Genomic DNA, 17,798 nt, shown 5'->3' with positions numbered 1-17,798 from the left:
CACAAACTCCTTTCTTTCTTTGCACAAAGTCTGCTTCAGTCCAATTCGTAAGCCCCTTGGGATCCTTTGTGCCTTGTAATAACGACCTAATGTCACTGCATACAATTTACGATTAATTGTTTTTCTGATGGTGTATTCAAGTTGTTTTATCCTTCTGTTAGGATCTGCGTCCTTTAGTGTGCTGCTGGTTTCTTTGATTAAACCTAGGATTTGATTTGCCTCTTCTGCTGAGAAACCTAACGTTGTCGCTCTCGTGTCAGTTAGTTTCTCAATTTCTTCATGACATAATCGCAAAAAGGCACAAGAGAAGCTCTTAATGATTTTATGATTCACATCAACAGTATCGATCCGCGGATTCAGTTTACCTCGGAAATTGGCAACCCTGGAATACATTAATTGGACATCCAAGTTAATGTGCACAACCAACAGATCACCACCTCCTTGTTCACTAAACCTACAGATAGAAACAATTTATTACACCGCATGAGTTTCCATCCACAGAACACCCTGAAGAACTTACCCTATGGACAAATGTTGCGACTAAAAATAATTATCAGTGATGAAAGAGAATGCCAACAAGAACTTGAAAAACCAAGCAAAAAACTCAAAGAAAGGGGATACCCGAATGAAGATCTACAGACAGCGAAATTGAAAGTACAAGCCATAACAAGAGCCAGCACCCTTGTACCAAAGGATAAAAAAGAATCCCCATCACTGGTATATGTGTCAAAATATTCGTCCCAAAGTATGCAGATCAAAAGATGCATAAACAAACATTGGACAATACTGAAAAGTGACGAAAGAACTAAAAATCTCAGAGACTCCAATGTTCGCTTATCAAAGATCCAGCAACCTAAGAGACCTTCTTGTTAACACAAGAGATACTGGAACCAAAAGCACCAAACCTAAAAAAACTAACATTTCCATGTTTGAATTGCAGTAATTGCAACAATATTATCAAAGGGGGACTCGTCCCACACCCATACACGGGAGAGAAAATCATGATAAAAAGCTATGGAACTTGCAACACTGAAAATGGTATCTACTGCATACGTTGTCCATGCAGACTTTACTATGCAGGTGAAACAGGACGCAAACTGAGAATCCGGATGAATGAACATAAATCATGTATACGCAACAAAAACACCAACTCAGCAGTAGCAAGACATTTCAATAAAAAACAACATAACATCTCTCAAGTCAAGTTCCAAATTTTGGAAACCCTGGAAGTGCCTAATACATATGCAGATTCGAAAAAAAGAAGGCAACAAAGAGAAGCATATTGGATAGATCGTCTTGAAGCTTTGGCACCGCGAGGACTTAATGAGGAATTCGATCTTAACTGCTTCCTGTAATAATGAAACCGTTTGTCATCCATGCAATGCCAATAATGATCATGTCACAAGGTTGTATGCTCACAATTTAAGCATATATGTACCACGAAACATTTCGGCGCAGTTCTTGGAACAGTATAGTCTGTTTCAGACCTGAAAAGGACAATTATAATTGAGATATGTACAAGGACAACATACTACTTTTTAATATAAACATTGTTTTCTTTGGATAATTTTATTTTTTTTTGTAATTTTTTATTTTGTAATTTTTTCTATATTTTTTTATTATTGATTTTTCATGTGCATCGTTTTTTGGTACATCTATATACAACATGTATATATCCACACATATGACTAATTATGCAGCCTAGTTTCACGATTCAGACACTTGACCCATAAAACACCATCATACTATTTGCGCGTAACTGTCCCATCAACAATACTTTGACACTATGAGGTTTTGAATTTCTTTACATGCGCATAACGTATAGTTATCCAATAATTTCAAGATAATAAGACACATAACAGGACACTATACAGTCTGCGCTACACACACACTAATTGTAAATATTGTTACCTATTATTGCCACAACCAATATGGCCGTCCTTTTAGAACACGAGCGCCCATATTGTTTATATAACGTTGCCAATGGCAACGACACGAACCGCGAGCATCAAACGCTGTTTGGAGGAGACCGAGCAGGTCGCTGCTCGTTACACTCCAGGTAAGAAATGCAGTCTTTACACAGAAGCGCGGAGTACGATCGCGTATAGACTGACAGCTGTAATATTGAAAGTTAACAGTAGATAACATTCTTTCTCTCTCCACACCAGGCAGTGCTTCATAGAGGAATTCCACACGCAAACAGTACGCGTTTATGCACAATTGGCTCACAGGTCAGTGACAAGAGGCACATAGTGTCAAACAGCCACAGTTATCCGCACTAAGAATAACATGTTATTTAACACCCCAGCACAGTACGTTCATACTGCTAGTCAGACCTTTTTGCACTTGAGACAACACAAGGGAACACGGTGCTAAACTTGTTATGAAAATTTAGATAAGCATTATGAACAGTATGAATTATAGAACATTACCATTTACCTCGAGAAAGCTGCATTTGGAATATGTATAATGATGTATGTCTATTTGTTTTCTTTCTTCCTTTTCTCACATTTATGGTAAATATTTGTTTGTCCTTGTGGGTGCCATGTTTAATAATCATTCTTTTATTGATAATCTTGTTGCTGTACATGGTGCACTGTCGAATTATGATTTAAACATTGTGAATTTGTTGAATGTACATTGAACATATAACGTATAATTACGTGTGCAGGATTAACCTGGCTCTGATGAAGGATATAATCCGAAATGCATTAGCCGGATGGGTTTTCTGTTTTGCCTCAACAGAGATAACTAGCTTTTTTGGTGAAGTTTAACCAATAAAGCACTATATATTTTTATGAACTTCATGAACACACTATTCGGAAAATTAAAAAAGATTATACTTTTGAAACATCATTGAAGTTGGACTTATTAATTGAATAATAAACTAAGAGGAATTGATTACCCCTTAGTCGGAATTTGGGGTGTGCAGCCCACACCGAAGGCACTATTACCTAGGTCTCTTTTTCTCCATGTTCACTTTCTGTGCCCTACACGGTGGCACATGATAGTGGGCTGCACCCTACTAATAGATACATTTCGAGAACTGTAAACCACCAGAAAGAATAATACATTACCAAGAAAAGAAGCTGTGCACTCTCGCCCCTCTTTTTTCAACAGGGGAAAACAAAACAGTCGCTCAGAGCCCTTGAAATTCTGAGCGATAATTATCTGCACAGGCAGAGTAAGTGTGTAAAATACATTTAACAGTTTTGGGGGAAGCAAATAGGCCTGCCGGCGATTCTGCTATTTTACCAGTCCAATTAAGGGGTAAAGACAAGGGAGAGCAGACACACTATCTTCACGCATTATGCGTAAGGATCGTGCCAGTGCACACGGTCACAGGGAGGGAGGCTCCAAGTGCACCCATCGGTGGAGAATGGGGTAAGTACAGAGATATCCACTCTCTAGGATTAATTCTCAAGTGCAGTGAGTGTGGGTGGGGTGTAGGCCCCTGAGGTAAGTGCTAAGAGGACTGGCGGGGGTACCAGGGACCTGTGAAACTCTGAGGTACACCAGGTGGCCAGTTGACAAGCTGTAAGGAAGAGGTGGGAGAGAGCAGGGAGCTAGGTTAGCAGGATAGAGGGAGAAAGAAGGAAGAAGAGAAGAGGAAGTTCTTGAGGAGTTTCCGTAAATTGAGAAGATCAGGCTCGAGGCAGGGGCCGTCAGGGATGCTATTCCAGAGGGAGGCACCTGATGAGGATAGGGATCTCCCTCCAAATATCTGCTTGGAGAAACGGCTCACTCGCAGAAGGTTGGAGGTAGATGAGCATAGGGCTCGTGAGGGACAGTATTTAGGTAGGCAACGTTGCAGGTAGGTGGGTCCCAGGCCCCATAAAGCCTTGTGGATAATGCAGAGGGCTTGCAACCACTTGGAGCCTGTGAAGGGATTTCAGCTCCAGAGAGATGCAGTCCCTGGGCTTGAGGCCAAGAATAAGTCTTGTGGTTCTGTTCTGGATGAGTTGCAGAGGGCGCAGGGCTGAAGAAGGGAGTTTGAGGAAGAGGCTGTTGCAATAGTCCAGTCTAGAGAGAACCAGGGCTCTGGAGACCGTGAGCTGCTGGGGGAAAGTAACAAAAGGTAGAGTATCTCTGAGGGTGTGTAGCTGATAGTTGGACTTTTTGGAGATGTCTGAAATGTGAGAGGCGAAGGACGGAGTGTAATCAAAAATGACCCCCAGGTTTCTTGCCGCAGAGGTGGGCGTGGGAGCAGAGCCAAGGGAAGCCGGCCAGAGTGAAAGTGGGAAAGCGGGTGCAGGGGTCCCAATGCACACGATCTCAGTTTTACTGGCATTAAGGCAGAGGTTGTTTGTAGCACACCAGGACTGAATAGCTGACAGTCAGATATGAGCGAGGAGGAGGAGGAGGAGGAGGAGGAGGAGGAGGAGGAAGCGGCTGAGGGAAGCCTGAAAGAAATATGCATGTCATCCGCGTAACACTGGACGTTAGAGGTGAAAGTGGAAATTACATGTGCCAGGGCAGGCATATAGACGTTGAAGAACCAGGGTGGTAGGTTAGACCCCTGGGAACGCCACAGGTTGAGAGAACTATAGTTGAGAGAAAGGCTCAGAGTTCCACCTCGGATGGGCGGTCGGAGAGAAAGGAGGTTATCCATGCCAGAGCCTGATCTGTGATTCCCAGGGTGTCAGAGACGTGTTATCAGGATGTTGTGGTTAACCGTATCAAAGGAAGAGGAGAGGTCAAGGAGAATGAGGACAGAGAGGGGGGTGTTAGTGTCAAGATTTGAGAGCATGTCTTCACGGGTGTTCAGAAGAGCAGTTTCCGTGCCTCTGAATGCTCTAAAGCCAGACTGATGGTCATGAAAGTAGGCAATAGATTCAGTGTGGATTGTCAACTGAGAGATAGACAACTTCTCCAGGAGGTTTCCCAGGAAAGGAGTGATGGAGATAAGACAGTAGTTTGCAAGAATGGAGGGGTCGGCAGAGGGTTTTTTTGAGCAGAGGGTGCACAAGGGAGTGCTTAAGGGTAGTTGGGAAAACACCAGTGGAAAAGGAGAGATTACAGAGATCAGCCAATGCTTGTGTGAGGGAGTCAATATTGTTTTTAATGGTTTTTGAGAGGCAGCGGTCCACCTGTCTGGATGAAGCCTTCATAGATTGGACTTGTCTGGTGACCTCATCTAGTGAGACTGGTGTGAAAGAGGAGAGGGTAAATGGAGAGGGGGCCAAGGTAGGCTACAGCGTCAGTTTATGCTGTGGCGTGGAAGAGCAGGTGGAAAGGATGTCTTGGGTTTTTGTGGTGAAGTGTGCAGCCAGGGCTGAGCAAAGGTCCTGGGTGGGTGAGACAGAAGAAGAGGCTGCTGCAGGATTGGTCAGTTCCGTGCAGACTTTGAAAAGTTCATCCGTGTTGTGCAATGTGCATAGATGCAGGCTTGAATAAAGACTTTGTCGATGTTGCCTTTCAAGGAGGCAGATAACAAGGGTGGTCCTGGGATACTCTCTGCCAGACATGAGTCCTGGTTACAAGAGCCTTACCCAGAGTCTTTAGCCACTATCTTTCACAGAGAAGAAATAGCCCAAACATATCAGTCTTTGTCCTGCCCTGTGAAGGAGGCGGCAGGCCACTTTGTCCGACGGATCACCTGACTTGTTCCATTTCCTCTCAACTGCCCTACACTTGCGTTTAAGGGCGGTCAGGTCGGTGTCGTACCAAGAGTTGCACTTTTTGGAAGGCTTCAGTCGGAGCCCCATGTCAGGGGCAAGAGTGTTAGAGAGAGAGAGATTGAGGTTAGCGAGGGGTTTGTCAGGGGAGAGAGAGAGAGACAGAGAATATGAGAGAATATGAGAGAGAACACAAATATATATGAATGAGAATCCAAGGCATGGTGTGCGTGGAGCCAGAGGATACAATAGAGAGGGGGAGAGAGTGCAGAGGTTGCGGAAAGGAACTGAGGAGTCAGAGGAGTCCAGATGGATGTTCAGATCACCCATAAGGAGGAGTTCAGAGGAGGAGGATAGTAGGGAGGAGACCAGGTAAGCCCTTTCCAAGTGGCCTGAGCTGGTGGCCTATAGAAGGTGGCAATAATGAGAGAGGATTTGGGGGAGAGTGAGAGTCTGCAAACTAGGCACTCGAAGGAAGTGTAGGCCTAGTAGGTATGATTGACACAGATATCCAGTCTCAGAAGATAAGAGCCACTCCTCCACATGTGTTCTTAGGCCTGGGCACAGAGAGGATTTTGTAGCCTTCAGGGAGGAGTGTGTCAAAGCTTGTGACGCAGCTCTGCTCGTCCCATGTCTCTGTGATGGCAAGCACATCAAGATCCATGAGTTTGAGGAGGTTGCATATGTCAGATGAGTGTTTGACAGCCGAGCAAGTGTTGAGAGTGGCAATGTGGATCTTTGAGGGTCTTCCTCTGGGATATTCTGATCTGACCACCTGATCACATTCCCTGCACAAGTAGGTTCTACATTCTCCATGATAGAACAGGACCATGATTTATTCTGGCAATTGAATTCAGCAAAAAGAATTGCATGATCACTCCAGTTATTATGGTGAATTGAGAAGTTCACGTAGCGGCTAGTATAAAAAAAGCATCCACACAGAGGTAATTCAAAGTTGATGAGCCAGCCCCTCAATGCCAAGTTGGAGTATTTTGCCTCTCCCCAATAGACACAGAGTTAACAAAGCTCAAACCCAATGCCTTCATGGTTGACCACCACATCCAACCATTTTGGATTTTGGGCTAGTTTGGAAAGGACTCCCCAATTGAGTCCCAATTTTCCTCCAATTTCTCTGGGACTATATAGTTTGAGTTAAAATCACCTCCCTCAAGGATTTTTTCCATCTGGGTAGGTATTAACCCATGTTTTAATTCAATTAGAAATGACACAGAGGAAATCTTTCAAGTCTGCCACTCCCTTGTGCCAATAAATATTCATAATCAACAAAGTCGCTGTGCCTTCCAAAGAACTTGGAGGCAATGCCATCACCCCAAATGGGAGATTTGAAATCATCGAGGTCCTCATTCCCAAGGTAGAGCCCACAGTGATCAACAGACCCCCCAACTTCCAAAGCCTGCCCCTATTACTAGCCCTGGCAAGTTGCGAAAACACCAGATAACCATCCAGGGCTGGGGATTGCAACAACCATGTCTCCTGAATTAATATTATATTACCTAGTTTCAACCTTTGCATAGCCTCAATGTTAGTGAAGAGATTTTGGCTTCCTGTAGAGTTCCAAGAAACAATTTTTAAACCCAACATCTTGGAGCCTCTGGTACTAACTTGCGAGGCGCTATAGGACCGCTCTTTTCCACAAAGCAGATGTAATTAGAGCCCAATTATGCTTGTGCTCCGACCAATTTGGCAGATCTTAAGCCATAAATAGCAGGGTTAAAAAACTTGAAACCCCCACGCCACCCAACCTGTTCATTCCCTCCCATTCAGAATCAGTTTCGGGATGAATCTCAAATCCCAACTCTTTCAATTTGGGCACCTCTGATAATACCAATCCTCTTACGTCCCGTCCCCTTTCCTCCATACTGTATGGGTGTCCCTCGCGAGCGACAGGAGACAGAACTTTTTTCACCAGAAAAACCTTCTTCCCCTTTAAATTTAGCGGCTCGGCCCTGGGAGCATGCGCTCGCCTGACTCCACCCACCAGCGCTACTCCTCAGTCCCCTTTTCCATGTCGACGGGAACGGGCCGATTTCACCAGCGCTCCTGTGTTTGGCTTCGACCATGTAATTCCACGTGCTCTTCCCCGGATATTCTTCTATCTTGTCTTTTTTCTTTTTTTTTTTAGATACTTGGTCCTCCGATGCCACGCTCCTTCCCGGCGCATTTCGCCTTCAACGGGCTTCAGCAGGTGTCCACCCTGTGAGAGGCTCTTCCCCACATCTGACCCCCACGCCCTTTGCTTCCACTGCCTTGGCCCTGACCAAAAGAAAAAAAGCCACTTAAAAAATAAAAAAGGCTACCATAAAAAACCTACTAATTGTTAATGGTTGTTTTCTCACCTCATGTTAGGGATCCTTGGACCTTGACATGGGACACCTAGGAAGGTTAAATAATTTACTGCCCTAAATCACGTGCACTACCCGTAATTCTTTGAGGACAGGAGCACCCAATGTGTACTTACGTATGACTTCGGCATGTGGCATGACAAAATGGCCACCGCGCCAGACCAGATGGCTGCTCGTCCAATACCTTCTCCAGCAGAGCGGGTCGAGGAACGAGTCACAAGGTGGGACTGGGGTCAACTAGGTACGTGGCCTACAGCTTATCCATCAGCAGTGCAGGGCAGGTTCCCCCTGCACCCCAGATGGAGTGTGCCCCGGCTCCAGCAGCCCACAGGCACTCCGTCAATATTCCCTGCCACCTCTTCAGCCTCTGAAGACAGGTTCTTCGAATGTTTCCTTTTGCTGATGAGGACCACACCAATGGGGGCCATCCTTCGGGATTCTATCAGGGACATGCTTCCTCAGGTCACCCCACCGGTACCCATAGTCATTCCTCCAATGGCTCCGGTGCCACAGGCCCCAGCTCTTCCCGCGCTTCTGTTGCCGGTTCCTATTACCGCCCCCCCTGCCTCTAGCAGTTCAGGTGGTTCCGCAGCAGCCACCGCAACAGCCTCTGGCTCAGGTCCCCACACCGCAGGCCACCTCGCCCAATGCTCCTCCACCAGTTCTCGATCCTCCGAGCACTCAGGTGGACACAGATTTGGAGGAGGACCCTGACACGCCATCTTCAGCGAAGGCCTTCCACAAATGTCTTGCGGCCCTGGCAGAATACCTAGGCTTTCATCAGCCCGAGGTTGAGCAGCCTGAGAAGGGGATCCTAGCAGAAATCCTCACGCTGAGGTCCCCCTCCAAGACGGGGATCCCGATGCAGAAGGATGTTGTTTCCCTGGCCAAAAAGGGGTGGCTCAATCTGCACTCGGCCCAACCCGTCAATCGGCGCCTCGACGCCAAGTACAGGCAGATGGAGGGGGATACACTCTTGCTGTCGGCTCATCCTCAGCCACACTCCTCGGTGACCACTGCTGTGTCACGCTATTCTAAGCCTCAGTCGTCCTCGGCCACCTCATACTCGGCACTGCTAGACAAAGAGAAGATCCTGGAGGGGTATGGGAAAAAGCTGTACTCCCACTCCCTGTGCCAAGTCGGCACCATGCTGGCAGCCGCTAACCAAAGGCTCTGGCAGGAAATTGCGGACTTCCTCTCGGAACCCCCACCCCACAGCCAGGCTTGCTTCAAAGCGGGCCTAGGAGAAGCCAGGCTGGTAGTGTCTGACATTATGGAGTCCTCTGTGGCCCATCTCGATACCTCTGGCTGGGCCATCTGCTTCGCCATGGACATGAGAAGGATGGCCTGGCTCCAGGCTACCAAGTTCAACCCGGATGTCCAGGAATGCATATTGGACCTTCCATTCAACGGTAGTGACCTCTTCCACTCCTCCACGGATGAAGAATTAGATAAAAAGAATAGCTCACAGACCGCTAAGTCTTAATCTATTCTTACGAAGGCCACGCCCAAGATGTACACCCAGTCCAATCTACGCTCAGACAAGTGGTGGGTATCTGGAGGGTTCTGAGGCTTCCAAGAGCGGAGATCCAGACAACCTGACCGTTCCCTGAGTCAGCATTGGAGGAAACAAAAGTGCCGGGGGGGGCAAGGGGTTTTTTCAATCCCCCTCCTCCTCAACAGCCTCAGAGGGGAAAAAAGGCATGGCACGCCCCTCCGGGTCCACGTGTCTCCGGTGGGGGGCAGGCTTGCCTCTCACCTGCAATTTTAGCGCCAAACCTTTTTGGACCCCTGGATCCTCTCTGTAGTCTCCACGGGGTACTGCCTACTGGTCCCTTCCTCTCCTCCCTCCTCTCCCACAGATTGGGGCAGCAACTCTATTGGCAGAGGTCCAGTCGCTCGCCGAGAGCCAGGCAGTGGAAGAAGTCCCAGCTTCCCAGAGAGGTTTGGGCTTCTATTCCAGGATTTTCACCATACAGAAGAACCAGGCTGGCCTGAGAGTTGTGTTGGACCTTTCCACCCTCAACCTCTCCCTTCCTCTACAAAAATACAAGATGGTTACGCCAGCCCTCATTGCAGAGACCCTGAACAGGGGAGACTGCATGTGATCCCTGGATCTGAAGGACTCGTATCTACACGTCCTGATTTGGCAGCCTCATTGATCCTTTCTGTGCTTCAGGATCATGGGCTGCCATTTCCAATACAAGGTGCTACCCTTTGGCCTCAATTCAGCCCCCAGGGTATTTACCATATTGATGAACGTGGTGGCTGCTCTCTTCAGGGCCCACGGCCACCACGTCTACCCATTACCAGGAGCCAATACAAGAGCAAATGGTCTAGATTCTGTCACTGGGCGAACGCTAATGAGATCGACCCCCTCAAGTGCTCACTGGATGATGTCCTCTCCTTCTCGGCACACCTTGCTCACTCCGGAGTACAAGTCAACACATGCCGCACTAACCTGGCAGCAATAGGTGCCTACAGAAATTCGGAAGAGGGTCTTTTCTCCTCATCTAACCCGGTGATCAAGCAACACTTAGCGGGCCTCCACAAAGGCTACCCGCCTTTAAAGAACCCTCATCCCGTGTGGGACCTCAATGTGGTGCGGAGCACATTGGCGCACAAACCATTAGAGCCCATGGCGTCCGCGGACATCAGGCCAGTCACCCTAAAAGCAGCTCTCCTAATGGGCCTCACCTCAGCTCGCAGGGTCAGCGAGATCCGGGCCCTCGTGGCTTCAGAATCATACATCACCTTTCACAGGGATAAGGTGGTCCTCCGGACACACCCTGCGTTCCTACCCAAGGTCTTATCCGCCTTCTTACCTACTTTCTTCACCGATCCCAAGGATGAGCCTCAGAGGGTCTTGCATCGTCTGGATGTCAGATGCGCTCTGAAGTATTACTTGGACAGGACCAAGGAGTTCTGCAAGTCGGATGCCCTTTTTGTCACCTTTGGTGTCGCAAGGCCAGGTTATCAGGCTTCCAAGGCCTCCATCTCAAGGTGGATGGTTGCGACCATCAAGGATGCCTATGAGGGGCAGCACAAGCCGGTTCCGGAAAATTTGCATGCCCATGCGATCAGAGCCAAGAGCACTGCTATTGCATTCCAACATCATGTGCCATGGAAGGTCATCAGTAGGGTGGCCCCCTGGGCCACCCTCTCAGCTTTTTGCAAGCACTACTGCCTGGACGTTGCCTCTAGGTCAGACCAAAACAAGTTAGTGAAGGCAGAGTCTACTGTAGAGCCAAAGTTCATAGGCCAGGCCCACTTTAAATGCACTTTAAATGGAGCAAGGTAAAATGTGCCCAAGATCACACAGTTAGAAATGCATTCAAGTCTTTGTAAAAATGTTCAAAAGAGGTTGGGTTGATTCAGAAGGTAAAGTTAGAAGGTCTGGGGGCCAACCCAGGTGGAAAGCCAAGGATTTAAGGGTCACCTTTAGCAAACCGTAGAAAGGGAGGCCAGGTGGAACACAGTACCTTTAAAGTTGAGGAAGCTCCAGCGGTGGCAGTTGTTCCTGGCAGCGCGTGCAGTTCGTGGTTTTGACCAGGGGATGAGAAGATCTAATCTAGGAGGAAACTTGGAGTCGTTGCACTGCACAGGGAAGAGACCAGCCGCGAAGTTCGTTCGGGGAAAAGGTGCGTTCCTTTTATTTGCGGTCACAGTGGTGAAGCTTGGCCATCCGGCCACCGGGGTGCTTGGCACTGGCGATTCGACCAAGAGACGTCCTGGAAGGCGAATGGCAAACTGGTTGATCCCACCAGCTCAGAGGAAGAAGACTCTTTCAACAGAAGATCTTCTCTTGTCGTCGGGGAAAGTGGTGAGGTTGTTGCAGCAGGGCTCCACCGATGATGTCGTTGCAGATGGCTTAGCTTCTCCCCTCTTTGGATTTCTTAGGTCCTGAGGCGACTTCTGAAGTTCTAGTCCCGAAAGCCCTGCTTTTATGCAGAAAAACCCCCATTCTACAGCCTAGCTGTCACTCATACATGCTAAGGGGTGAGCCGGGCGGCTCACCACTGGGCCAATCAGAACAGAGTGCGACTTGGGTTGCTAAGGCAACGCAGTCCAGGGTGCCAATTCCCCCACCCACACATCCTGTGGAACCCAGACAGAGTGGCACCAGTTGGAGGGCTTCTGTGGAGAAGCCCGCCAAAAAGTGGAACAAAGGGCCCGACCTTGGTTGGAGTTACAGAGACAGACACAAACGCCATTTTAGAAAAGAGTTCTGGTGAAAAGACCCAACCAGTGGTTTTATATTAAAGAAATAAACCGGCGGTATCTGTAACATGGCACCAAAAAGTGGTGCGTTTAAAATCAATGGGAAAATCCCATAGGAAATATTCCGGTGGAATATTTTGCGTGGTAACCACTGCCACCAGCCAGAAACTCGACAAGTGGGGGACTGGACAGTGCCCCCTTGGAAACAGACCCAGGGGCAATCTAATTAACCCCTTCCAGTACTTCCACAATATGGTGGTTTGTACTGTTCACAATTTTGGACTAGTAAAGCCAATGGTGACTTTACATGCCCTGGGAGACAGTAGTCAGTCCCAGGGTATGGAGTCTATGTTTGGGGGTCACTATGACACCCCATGTTACTGCACTGAGGGTGCTGTGTAACACATACATTAAAACAGATGATACCCTATGGAGTAAAAGACCCCATAAGCACACAATAAGTCAAAGACATACCTCAAATCATGCCTAAGAGTGGGAGAAAGAGTCTCACTCTTGGCAGGAGAAAAAACAAACCCCAAAAATCCAGCAAAGCTGCTGGGGAACTCACTAGGTTTGGGAAATTAGCCTTATAAGAGAATTCTCCCTAACAATAATCAGGGATGTCTTTGTACATATTAGCCAGTAAGCCTCCCCTTGAATTCCCAGACCTATCCTTCTCTGAGAATTCCGGAATGTTAAATGTGACTCCCCTCTTCACTGCTGCCTGCCCCGATCTGAGCTCCACTAAGCCCTGTAAATGGTGCTCGGTTAAAATGGCCACCCACATCCCCTTTATTCTGATCGCAAGAAAAAAGGATCTCTGTTTGGGTAATACATTTTCTAGAGGGTGGAGTCTTCTCCTTTTCTGGGTGCACCTTAGAGAGCACACTCACATTAAGGCTACTATCCTTAACCATAACCTGTCCCACAACAAAATCTTGGGACAATAATTTGGTTTGGTTGCTAAAATTTCTTCTAGACCAAGTTTTGCCATTACTTGGACCAAATTGGTTTTATGATAATAGGCCATAAGTTAAAGTGTTAATGGAATTTTGGGTACCCAACTCATTCAAATTCGTTTCCCCTACCCCTGGAGGTGTCCTCATTGAGCCCCATTTTCGTTTAGCCCCCTAAATCGGTTTTACAATATCCAAATTAGGCTACATTTGGGCAGGTTTGCCGATGGAGGCAGATTTATTTACCTTCTTGAGGCCACTTACTTTCACCCCTTTTTGGTTTCCCCTCTGGGTTTCAAAAATCGAGGCCACCCGCAGAGGCTTACATAAGGGTTGGACATCAACTAGAGCATCCATCGGCGCTCTCATTTCTGAGGTACCATCTTTCAAGTTACTTTGGACCGATCTACCCACCAAGGAATCATTCACAATCACTGAACAAGATATGGTCTGAATTAACCAACTTATTATAGCGATTTCCTCGCACTCAATTATTGGATGAGACTATGTTCTTTAAGTTCTTGCCAAATATTGCCATACAAATTAACAAATGAACTCACCACCATGTTTACTGCTGACACAGTTAGATGAGTTAAGCTTATACGTTCATCCACTTCTCTGTGTGTGTGGTGCATCCCTGCATCGCCCACAGAATGTAGCCCATCAGCCCTGGGTGATTGACTAACCATAGGATCATTATTCTCAATAATATCAGTCAAAGCAGTGGGTGAGTTGGGGATAGATGCATCACAGGTCTGTTGAATCACACTGATGGGGTTATCCAGCATCCCCTCACCCCCAAACCCTGCCATCTCCAATTCAAAGTATTCAATAATGCTGAAGTCTCGGATTTCCCTAAAATCAGCTGTTATTACCGCATTACCGTTATTCATAATAGAATGGTCAATAAATGCCATGGCTTTAGTCTGAGCAATTGCTTTGATCTCAGTACTAGTTCCTACTATTTTATCAAAATAGGAATCAATAATTTGTTGCCCCGCAATTGGGGACTGAGTGAATGTTTGATAAGCCGTGGGTAATTTCCAGGTATGGGGGCGAGTTGGGGTTTTCATGCCAATTAAATCAAAGCGGTAACTACTACATTCATGGACCTCAGAGTTGCCTCCAAAAGGATGGTCATTAGACACTGCGTTCCTACTTTTGTTCCCCTTAGTCAGTGGAATATCTAGGAGGGTACCAGTAACCATCATACCAACTAGTAAATCACCAGGAGCACCCACATTTATTATTTTCTCACCCCTCCTTATTTGAGTGGGAACCGGAATGCCCAGCAACTCCGGACATTCGGATGGAGGAGAATCTTGAAACACCATTTGGCTCCTTAGACCTTTCTGCATTATCAATAGTGACCGTATCTATGTAATAGCCCTGCTGTTATTCTGCTAATTCCTTAGGGATCTCCAGGAGAGGGATGTGCAAAATATGCAGAAATGTGCAAAATAATGCTATATTTTCAAAACTGAATAATGGAGCACGGGTGTGCAAAATGCAACATTTTGCAAAATGGTTCTAAAATTTGAGACACAAAGACGGGGTGGTGTGCAAATTATGCAGAAATGTGCAAACATGTTCAGTGAAAGTGCAAAGTTATAATAGGGTTTATAGACAGGTTCACATAATAAAAGCAGCTAAAACATGCACAGAAAATTACGATATAAAAACAGTTTAAAAAAAGCACAATCACATATAAATCAGTCACAATGGATAAAACCCCACAAACCTGATTCTATTTGATAATAAATGCTGAATGTACACAGCCCACCCTATTTGTAATTGTCAAATCCACAGGCGAGGAGTAAAATAACTAATATGAGGAGTGCTGGGGAAAGGGCGGGCTATAGCGTTGCTTTATAAACAAACTCAGCGAGCTTCACTCCCTCAACCAGTACCAAAACGAAACGGCTACAAGACAAGTCCACAAGGTAGGGAGGCTATGGCGTTGCTTTGTAAAATCTTCACAACGCCACGCTCCCATATCGAGATTTAGTTCCAATTTCAAGTAGAAGCCAGAAGAGGGTCCAGTAGACCAGTTAGGATAGCAGACTATGGCGTTACTTTATAGCTAAAATCGCAACATCACACTCCGACAGAATAAGGTGAAACAATCCAGCAATAACAAGAAACTTCGGCCAAGTCCAAAAGCAGAGACCGCAGGCTATGGCGTTACTAGGCGCTACTAGGCTTTAGAGATTAAAATGCCACACTCGGGATAATTACCAGCCTTCAGAAAGACCAGACGGATCCAATGAGATCTTAGTGGCAAAGTAGAAGAACATGGCAAAACACTGTGCCTCTAGCCACACAGTGAGGAAGCCTCATCGGGGTAAGACAGTGGAGTAGCCAAAGTCAAAGAGGGCTTAGTCCAATCAAAGTCTTACCCGCAAGAGCTCCGACTCTAGCCAAGCCGAACAGCTACCGTACAAACTGTGTAGACTGAAGACTGAGTCAACTCTGCCCCAACTCTGCTCTGCGGTCTTGGGGATTTTTTATAATAGAGCTCCTCCTCATTCGGTAAACAGCAGAAACAGACTGCAGCACGTCTCTCTCTGAAGACTGAATCAACTCTGTCCCAACTCCACCTCTCATACACCTTTGTTTCCCTATTCCAGTGAACATGGTTTACAGCTTCATCGGCAGGCCACAAAGCCTCAAACAAATGTTGACTTTTGTTGAAATCTGGGGGAAGGGCTGGGGTGTCCAAATGTCATTTAGCCAGTAATGTCCGGAGGATCCTAACAGGTAACTTTGCAAAATTTGGTGTAGGTAGGTGAAACGGTGTGGAATTGTCTAAGGAACACCGCTTTGCGGCAAGCCACAGACGCACACAACACTTGACTTGTATATAGATATTTGCTGTTCCCATATATATCCTCACATCTAATCTTTGAAGTTGTTTACTCTTGACCCAAGTCTTCATTTCAAGTTTTGACTAGCCATTATTTTCCATCCTTTCTCTTTTTTTCTTTTTTTTTAAACGTTTGTTTTCATATTTTTAAAGTAACATAGCAATATAACTCCAATAAGCAGGAACAAACCATAAACAAAATCCAGATCATACATTTCAAGAAAATAAAGACAAAGAAAATATGTAGAGCCAATAAGTCAAACATACACTGAAGTAATATATCATGGCATGTTGTAAAATGAATCCCTAGCAGTTAATTCCCACTTCAAGTCAGAACTATTTATTGATGGAAGTGCTAACTTTTTATTGAGAATGTGCAGTGTTATGTTGCTTTAGTTATAATGCACTTGTAGAAATTGTGTAATGGCCAGCTGCTAGACATTGTTATGCAGTTTGCGAGTACAGGTTTTCTTCTTGTTGAATGAAAATTAAGGAGGTGTTAGTGTGAGTTATAGTGTGATGAGAAGTTGTGTTGTTGCCTTTGCGTTTCTTTGCACTGTTATCATTAGGCATTCATTGTTTTGAAGGCTTTTCACTGTTAAGTTTGCAGAAGAATAGCAGGGAACTTTTAGGAAATTATATTAGATGAGATGTTAGCTGACAAATAGCAATGAGCATGGGAAGGAACCAAAATGCTCATGTCACATGTAGTTGGGAAATAGATGTAAAAGTTAGTTTTATGCTGTGAGGTGCCAACAAATGGATTGCATAGCAAAGTTAATTCTGGTGTTTGTGCCTGTTGTAAGGGTGATTGGCATAAACTTGGATTCATGTGAGAAAATGAAAAGAAAACCCTAACTTTCCCTAACTCTAAGAGAGGATTCCCTGTCTCAATCAAAATAACTAATAACCCAGTCAATATGTCCAAAGCAAAAAGTCCAATGTCAGAATCCTAGCTCTGTCTCTCACACTCCAAATTAAATAAAAAGGAGGTCTTCGTAGCCCGGAGGATTTACTCCCTTCCCCTGGACAAAAGACAGTTCTGGGTTTATCAGTTCCTCAAGTGTTGGTGGAATATCTCCCTTCCCCAGTCTTCCTCGAGCTTCTGGTACAGTGTATTCACTGCTGTTGGGTGTCTCCCTTCCCAGTTCGTTCAGGCTCATAATGCAGTTTGCCAGTTGGCGGGGAGATGTCTCCATTCCCCAACTGGCCTTTCTCTGACTTCTGCTCTGACTTTTGGGTCCCCGACCCTGGTTGGCAGACCTATTTATTTTCAACCAGGCAGTGTGTCAAAGAAGAGGAGTTTGGATGCTTCTTCAAACTGTGGTGGGTCCCGGACGCTGGTTGACAGACCTGGTTTCCCCCTACCAGGCACTACGACAGAGAAGAATGGATTGGCTGCTCCTCCAAGCTCTGATGGGTCCCTGACCCTGGTTCTCTTGATCTCATATAGAGGCTTGGTTTACTCTCCTGCCAAGTGCTGTCTTAATAGGTATTTCACAGTTCTCTTTATGGGTCTTCTTTTGTGACAGCCCTGATTTGCTTTCCTTCAAAGTACTGCCATGTGGAAAATTGGACCTTCTTGTTACTTTATATTTCCGTTCCTCGTAAGGGTCCTAGACTTTATTACCTTGTTACCGTATCTTGGTTAATCCTCTTTCTATCACACAGGGGGTTGTCTTCTCTCTCTTTCCCTTTTTATTCCCTGTGCTTCTCAGGGTTTCTTGCACCCTCTGGTGACTTCAACCATAGGCTCAGCCACTTAAAAACCTTT

General features: G+C 46.1%; 1 protein-coding gene across 2 annotated transcripts in view; it reads left to right on the top strand.

Moving 5' to 3' along the window:
* The window catches only part of PHKA1 (phosphorylase kinase regulatory subunit alpha 1), a 2,290,600-nt gene that overhangs the window by 1,225,381 nt on the left and 1,047,421 nt on the right, over positions 1–17,798 (top strand). The gene's annotated exons all lie outside the window — the stretch shown is intronic.

This window comes from Ambystoma mexicanum, chromosome 2q (assembly GCF_040938575.1).
Source record: "Ambystoma mexicanum isolate Mex_15411 chromosome 2q, UKY_AmexF1_1, whole genome shotgun sequence".
Classification (NCBI taxonomy): domain Eukaryota; kingdom Metazoa; phylum Chordata; class Amphibia; order Caudata; family Ambystomatidae; genus Ambystoma; species Ambystoma mexicanum.
The sequence above is the reverse complement of the archived record's forward strand: the minus strand, read 5'-3'. Positions and strand labels throughout refer to the sequence as shown.